Raw genomic sequence first — 8984 nt, forward strand, 5'->3', positions numbered from 1 at the left:
ATATAATAAGAAACAGACATGTGGTTCTCATCCCCAGTTCCTGGCGCAGAGTTCCTAAACCCTTGGGAATTTCCAGGATGGTGGGAGCATCTTTTGTTCTCATGAGGCCACTCTTGGCTTGGCTTCTGGACAGCTTCACCATGGGCTGCTCACCAGAAAGAGACTGAGCCCTAATGAGAAACTTGGAACTTCCCACTCCACCCTGTATCCTCTGGGAAGAAGGCTGGAAGTGATTAATAACTGACCATGTCTCCATGATGAGGCCTCTGTAGAAATCCCTAAATGAGGAGGCTTAGCGAGCCTCTGGGTGGGTGAGCACATTCATCCTAACTCCACCACGACAGAGGCTTGCTGAGCCAGGAGCACTTCTGGACCTCACCCTGTGAAGCCCGTCAGGAGGCTACTCACCTGCATCCTTTGTCAAATCCTTTATGTTTCCTTGAGTTCTGCAAGCTGTCATATCACCCCCAATCTGCAGACAATTCAAATAGAAATTTGGATGAGACAGGGCTCCACAGCTTGCTCTGGGTGTGAGGTGGGAGCTCTCAGGGTCTGGGTCTGCATGAACTCTAGATGGTTAATGCCATGATTCAGTTGTAGGATACCAGTCGGTATCTGGGGAGTTAGAGAACTGGCCAGTGTGGGGAAAGGAGGAAGGAGGAGGGATAAAACAGGGAGAGAAGGGGAGAGAGAGAGAGAGAGAATGAGAATCCTACATTTGCTGGTTCACTTTGCAAATGTCTACAGTGGGCAGGACTGGACCAAAACAACACCAGGAGCTTTTTACAGGTCTCCCGTGCATGCAGTCCCAAGCACTTGGGCAATCTTCTGCAGTTTTCCTAGGCTATTAGCAGGAAAGTGGAGCAGCCAGAACTCAAACCAGTGCCCATATGGGTTGCTGACCTTGCAGGTGATGGCTTTATGTGCTATGCCACAATACTGTCCCCATGCAGTTGCACACTCGGGGTGAATTATGTGTGTGTGGATTACAACTCAATAAAACTGCTCTGGGTTAAAGAGACAATATAACTCTCACTGTCTTGAGACAAAACTCTCAGTTTGGATGTTGCATCCTCTTAATAACAGGCTTCCCTAGCTCCCTTCCTAACATTGGTCCCTCCCTCTCCTGGTGTAGACAAGAGGAAGATGCCAACTCTGCAATCCCAGTGAGCACTGGCATATCCTTTCTCATCACAAGGGTCTATTTTCATTTAGGAGCTCCTTATATCCTGCAATTAATCTCTTATTTTGTACCTGCAAAACCCAGCAAAGTGATGCCTGGTGCATAGTAGACACTCAGCAAGTGCTATGTACAGTGAACACTTGGTAGTTAAGAATCAATGAATCCATTAACAAATACCATATCCATTGAGTCATTAAGTGTAATTTTAAAATGTGTGCATGGAGTGGGCATTAATGTAATTGTCAGATGCCAGTTAAGATCCTCACACTCTATATTACAGTAAATGGTCTCAATGCTCAGATCTGGCTTCTGACTCCAACTTCCTGCCAGTGCAGACCCCAGGAAGCAACAGTGATGGCTCAAGTAACTGATCCCCAATACCCACGTGGCAAGATTATGTTCCCTAGTCTAACCTTGGCCAGGGACAGCATAATGATGTTGTAATCTTTGGGAAATCAAACAGCGGATGTGAGCTATCTTTGTTTCAACCTCAAGTAATTAAGTAAATTTTTAAATGTTTGCAGGAACAAATTGCTGCTAAGTACAAGAAGTGTGTTCAAACTCAAGCTGTAAGATGGAATCTTACAGGTGCACCTGTTCTTTGTCTTGTGTCTGCAGATCTTTTATAAACTCTACTCTGATCCTTCACATCCTCTTGCTCCGTGGAGAATTTGGATGTGATGCTTTGGAGATGAGACTGTGGGCACAAAGCAGAGTGTGGGGTAAGATTGCATGCTGGGAATCAATTTCACATCCTATAAGCATTGACATACATCCTGTAAGAGCTGTAAATTCATCCAGAATCCTTATAGATGAGAATTAAAATTTGTGGCCAGCAGTTTCACTGTATACTAGTTGAAGTGGGTTTTTATTTTGTTTTGTTTTGTTTGTTTCGAGCTGTGAGAAAAGAATTCATCACCTCTCATAGGAGCAGGATATTGGTACCACATTGATGACACTGTTTGGGATACCGTCATCCTATGTCAGAGTGCCTGGGTTTGAATCCTGGCTCTCCTTCTGATTCTAGCTTCCTGCTAATGTGCACCTTAAGATGATGGAGCAAGAATCTGGGTCCCTTGCCACGCACATGGGAGATCCAATTTAAGTTTTGCCTTCTTGGCTTCAGGTCGGCACAGAAATGTCTGTGCAAGCATGTGGGGAGTAAGCTAGTGAGAGATCTCACTCTCTGTGTGATTCTGTGTCTTTGTCTCTGTCTTCTCTCCTAGTCTACCTTTTAAATAAATGCAAATGCTCAAATGAAAATTATTATTTAAAAATCTTCTGAGGGAGAGTGAGGGACTAGCCCCTCAAAGTATAACCAACTATGTAACTTACGAGGGCCAGAACAATGTGCAGCTATGGGGGCTCATGTTCAAAGTCAAGAATTTCCAATGACTTCAAAAGATCATGAACAGGGCCTTTCTGAGAGCAGGTTCTACATGAGCCACTGCGCAGCTCTTGTGCCCAGGAAGTCCTGCCCATAGGGCTAACACAAGAACACCATGGGGTGGCATTGCAGGTGGAACATCAGGGCCCAGATCTTCCCATGCCACCACTTTTGTGCTAGAGAAAGCTTTTCTGAGTCTCCCACTTGTGTAATTATTACAGTCAGAGGATAAGACATACTTAATTTATACCTTTAAGCATTGAGACATATGGTATGTGGGTTTCCATGTGTGCTGTTTCCTCAGGTCCCATAAATTCTAGAGCTTTGCACTTTAAGTCTGACTTGTAGGCAGGTTAGGATTTGAGTGAGCAGAGAAGAGGAGATGTTTTTGATGGATGGGAGACAATGAGCCAAACGGTAACACTCAGTGAGCCCCCCCCCGGCCTGGCCTTTGTCCAGCCAAATGTTGCTAAGTATCTTGGACCCATTTCCAGTTACCCAAAATTTGATGTACCCAAATTTCCCAATCGTTCTTGTCAATCCACTTTCCGGTTCCCATGAACTCCTGCAGCAAGATCCAAGCACTAAACACAGTCCGGAGGAAGGAGGGACCCTGCCCACTAATAACACACCCTAAAGACAGCAGTGACCTTGGCCATTTATTTTGCTCAGACTCATCAAGATGTTGTCATTAACTCGAATCCCCACTTCATTTCACAACTTGTGCTTAAACCTTGTTTCTTCACCATCTATTTTCTTCCAGTTACATTTTCAGTTTGAGTATCTTTCAGTTACCTGCACTTTTTTTTTTCCTAGAAGTCATCTGCTGACACTCTTTGTGGTTTGAGTCTCTTACCTTTATTACCATCTGTGGTGGGAGGCTTACTACGGCATTTGCCCAGCAAAACAGTATGGTAGGAAAGTAGCTGGGGATAAGGCTCCAAGTTCAAGGCTTCATTCTGGCACCTTGCAGTCCTATAGCAAGCAAGTTAGCCAGCCTCTAAGCCTCTGTTTCCTCCTCTCTGGGAACACAAGACCAGGCTAGGTCTTCAACAAATATTAATGGTGCACCCTTGGTCATTTTTGCAAGCACTGAATTTCTATGAATCTCAGTAAAGAGTGTGCTAGTTTGCTGCTGCCATACAATAAATCCTTGTGACCTGCACAGCTGAAAACAGTCCTTGAGGAACTCACAGCCGTGTGGGTCACACTTCCATCTGGTTCCCTCCCAGCAGGGGTGGAGAACCTCTGCTGTCAGGGGCCATTTGGATTTCTCTAACATCCTTCCCAGTCCATACAAAACTATCAACTCACTGATTTGCTGCAGGTTTATTGAGTTCTAGACTCCCTCAGGTTGCTGGAAGAATCCAGGTCCTTGTGGTTAGAGTACTGGGGTCTTCCTGCTGTTAGCTGAGAATCCTTCTCTCCTTAATGCCACCCACTTTCTTCAGCTATACTTTCCGAACCAGCCATGGGGCATCAAATTCTCATTCGCCAGATTCTCTCTGATTTCCTTTTCTGCTGCCAGTCAGAGAAAACTTAAAATTTTTTTTTTGGCCTGAAAGCCAGAATTACAGAGATGAGAGACCAGGAAAGAAAGAGAGAACTTCCACCTGCTGGCTCCCTCCCCAAATGGCCACACTGACCAGAGCTGAGTCAATCCAAAGCCAGGAGCTTCTTCCAGGTCTCCCGCATGAGTGCAGGGGCCCAAGGACTTGAGCTATCTTTTGCTGCTATCCCAGACTATTAGCAATGAGTTGGATCAGAAGTAAAGCAGCCAGGATTTGAACTGGTGCACATATAGGATGCTGGCGAGGCAGGCGGAAGCGGAGCATGCTACATCATGCTGCCAAGCCCCCAGAGAAAATTCTGAAAGGAACTCATGTGACATAGCCAACATTGTGGTGTGGCAGGTTAAGCCACACCACTTACAATGCTGGTATCCATAGATGCCATGAGGCATCAGTTCAAGCCCTGGCTGCTCCACTTCCAATCCAATTCCCTGTCAATGCACCTGGGACCACAGTAGAAGCTGTCTCAAGTATTTGGTCCCCCACCATCCATGTAGGAAACCTTGATAGAGTTCCTGGCTCCTGACTTCAGCTGTTTGGAGAATGAACCAGTTGATGAAAGATCTGTCTCTCCCTTTCTCTCCACCACATTGTCTTTTAAAGAAATAAAAATAAATCTTTTCAACACAAATTCAAGATCGATTTCTTAAAAAGCAGCAAGGGGTGGCTCTTGTGACTAGGTTAGGTTCCAGCGAGAAAAATCGCCCTATGGAAGGTCAGCTGTGCTTGTTTAGAACCTAACAATGGACAGAGCTATAGTTTCATCTTATTCGCAGGTTCTGGGGATTAAGGATAGCAGCCTGGGTGAGAGAGGTGGGCAGGAAAGAAAACAGCTTTTTAAATTCTGCCCAACCAAAGAATAACATTCTTGGAATATCCACTATGTGCAGCCAATCTGGAGTTCATAAGTGCCCAAGGGGAACCAGTATCATCTAGTCTCAGCCTCCTCAGCTCTTAGCTCATCTCCATTACCTGGTCCACTTGGCCTGGGAAGCCATGGTTAGCGGCCCTTCAACCACTCGCTAGCGCAAATGCATGCTGTTTTCTTTAGCTTACTACTGCTTCTTGCAGATCACTTCATAGCTTCCCCATAATTTATTGCCTATTGATGAGAATTTAGGTATTAAAACTTCTCTGCTTTTACCAAAAATACTGCTATTAAAATCTTCTTGTAGAGGACCTTTATAGAGTTGTAATTTAGGGACCAAAGATTATAGGTATTTGCCATGTGTACAGGTTGTTTTTCTATACTTTCTCAGCAGAAAATATTTTCAAGCTTCTTGAAATTTACAGTTGCAGAAGTGAAAATGGTATTTTTTCTCCCGGTGTGATCTCTATTTCCTTTATTTCAGTAAACTTAGGCATTGCCTCTAAAGGAAGTCACCTGTGTTTCTGACCGCCTGCTGCTAAGGCCTGTGGAGCTGATGGCCTGTTTTCAAGTCACTATTGCCCCAGGTGCTCTTTCTTAAAATAACCAATGTCAGTTCCATTTGCCACAGAAAGACTTCACTCTTACAAGCCATAATGGCAGAAGAAGTACCTTTGGATTACTGAGCCTCGAGGGAACCTATATCTGGGCATCAAACTTCTCCTTGGGGCGGGTTTCTAAGCTGTGCCACATACCCATCACTCAGGCTTGCCGGTGAGACAGGGGAACCCTTTATGTCTCCCTCAGCACCAAGACCAAGGCACCATCACAGTTTGCCATGTAACCGATACCAAATTCTCTGGAGACTATAAAGAAACCCATATTCTCCTCAAAGTCACATTTCTGCACCGTCTTTTCATCACAAAACCTTGTCCTAGTCTGTCTTAAATTTATGTAGTCCCATAAATTACATGGGAACATTTAAAAATCCCCATGTAAATAAGCGTGGACCGATTTCTAAAATTTTTATTTTTCTCAGCTGTCAGTGACCTAAGCTAGAATCAGTCATAATAGCGATCACTGCCACTGTCAGTGCTGGCTTTAAAGATGTTAGGGGTCGGGCCCGGCGCAGTGGCCTAGCGGCTAAAGTCCTCGCCTTGAACGCCCTGGGATCCCATATGGGCGCCAGTTCTAATCCCGGCAGCTCCACTTCCCATCCAGCTCCCTGCTTGTGGCCTGGGAAAGCAGTCGAGGACGGCCCAAGGCTTTGGGACCCTGCACCCGCGTGGGAGACCTGGAAGAGGTTCCTGGTTTCCGGCATCGGATTGGCGTGCACCGGCTCGTTGCAGCTCACTTGGGGAGTGAAACATCGGATGGCAGATCTTCCTGTCTCTCCTCCTCTCTGTATATCCGGCTTTCCAATAATAATAAATCTTAAAAAAAAAAAAAAAAAAAAAAAAAGATGTTAGGGGTCTCAGTGCAAGGTCACGGGTAGTATCTGAAAGCTGGAAGAGAAGGAGATAGATTCTCCTAAAGGACCCAGTCCTGTCTGCAGGATTTTAGCTCCATGAAGCCATCAGGCCATCTGACTTCTAGAATTCTAAGAGGATAGATAATTCATGTTATTTTAAGTCACCAAGTTCATGCTGAGTGGTTTTACACAGCAATTGGAAACATATCCACTGCACTGCTCCGACTTTGCCAGTGCCAAGGCCAGAGTTATGTGAGATTTCTGCATCTGTTGAAGGTCACAGAATTGAAATTCAATCCCAGTCCCGTGTGTTGGTCACACCTAAGCTCTCTGCTTGGAGGTGATGGTAACTCGCTCAGGACGATTGACCAATTTACACAACACCAGCTATCCAACAGGAAAGGTGAAATTGATACTTTTGGGGCATTGTTTTCGTAGTTTTTGCTGTACATTTCCAAGCTGACCACCCTGCAGGTGGCAGTCTGAAGGTCCTATGCTTTTGTTGTTTGCCCTGAAGATCTGATCCCAGATAGCACCTGGAGCTCCAGCCACCTATTCTCTTAAGGTGGTGAAGGAACAAGGACACACCCATTTCCTTAAGGACCTGTTTGAGCAGCTTCTGTCCAACAGACATCCACCTGCATGGGAAGCTGGGAAGGTCATCTTTACAGTCAGGGCGGCTTTGTAGACAACTCCAAACCTGAGATCTGACAGAAGGAATACTGGCAGGGACAGGAACCGCTGCCATGCTGTCCTTCTAGAATATCCCTGATTCAGAAGCAGTGAGCACCCCTCTCCTCTGCAGGCGAGAGGATATGCTGCCAGTGCTGTGGAGCACTAACTTGTACTCATACGTTTGAAGGATCTTTTGAGAAACAGCAATAAATTTCCATTCACTCTCGACCAGAATTGACAGGCAGTAGTGTTTTCCTTAGATATTAAAAAGTAAAAAGGACTTGGATGGGTCAGGCTGCTTTCCTGAATAGAAGTCTTTCCTATTGCCATTTCTGTATTTTATATAAATAGACACATAAATGGCATGCATTTCATTTCTGCATTAGCTTGCTTTCATTCAAGAGCTTTACAGGGGCTACGTACATTCACATTATAGATCAGGTTTATTAATGTTTTAACTGCTCAGTGGTTTGCCAACTTGCAAGCAGACCGCTGCTCCTTTTTCTTGACTCAGAATTGCGGTTATTTTCAGCTTTTCCTACAGAGAAATGACTGAGCTGAGTGCACCTCTGGGCACACGTGCCAGGACTTCTCTACAGAACGTATCTTGGGCTTCATGAGCATGTCAGCTGCCCTGGTAATCTGAAACACAAGTTCCAAGCAGCAGGTCAGGAGCCGCACACCCACCAGGAATTGCCAAGTGGTGCCTGTGCCACTGCTCTGTGGACCACACTTTGGGGAGACTCCAGGTATGCACCCCCACTGCTGGGCCACAGGTTTTGCAAATCTGTGACTCTTCTACCATCATACTGAACCAATATTTACTCCCAAAGTAATGAATGTGTTTCTGCATTCTCAACAACATGAGACTCAGAAAGGCCTCATGGACTTTCTGAGAACATAAGTTATTAAGTCACAGTTCCCTGATTACAAGGGAAAGTCATATTTTCCTCTTACTGACTCTTCAAGATTCCTTGCTCATTTACAGTTTGCCCCTTTCTAACGCAGCAGTTCTTAGCGTGGTATAATGTCTCTGGGGTCTCTTGAGACCCAACCAGGAGACTACAAGGTCCTTCCTTTTCCAATTCCCAACCCAGGTAAGGCTACATAAAGATGTTCTTGTCATACTTTAACTGAAATACATAGGAACAGACTTACCGCAGAAACAGGTATGAGAATTTAGTTGTTTTCTATACCTGTACGACACAACTTTTATTCACTTTCTGTAATTATTTGGCATCTGCTATCCTTAGCTCAGATATAGTAAATACAGATATAAACCCACTACAGAAAAACTTTTTGCAATTCTCAACATTTTAAATAAAGGGGTCTTATGACCAAGCTATCTGAGAACTGCAGCTCCCACGCTGTCACTTCCTCTCTGGACGATCGTGTGTGACTCGTTTGTGTTCCCAGGATGTCGTCTCCCAGTCACCAGCTTTCTACTTACGGTTCCTGCTGATGCAATCCTGTTTTCCCAGGAGGTTGTGATTTCATGTCTTGTTGTAAAGAAACCCTTTTTGCAGAATCATGAAATAATCATGCACATGGTAAGAATTTTGTTGACATTAAACCAAAAAAGGCTGGAGAAGGAGCAAACGGTACAGAGTAAAGTTCTCTCAGCGCTGCAGAGCAGCGAACAAAACTGGCCGGTGAAGAGGTCCTACTTCTCACTGAACTCAGGCTTCAGACAGCACTGCTAACACAGCAAAGTTTCAGATCGCTCTAAAATGAAACTTGTACAAGAATTTTATTTCCTATAGTAGTTAAATAACAATTTCAGGGACAACCTTCTACAAAAATTAATTTGTAATCTGGGGATACTGCAG

This window comes from Ochotona princeps, chromosome 23 (assembly GCF_030435755.1).
Source record: "Ochotona princeps isolate mOchPri1 chromosome 23, mOchPri1.hap1, whole genome shotgun sequence".
Classification (NCBI taxonomy): Eukaryota; Metazoa; Chordata; class Mammalia; order Lagomorpha; family Ochotonidae; genus Ochotona; species Ochotona princeps.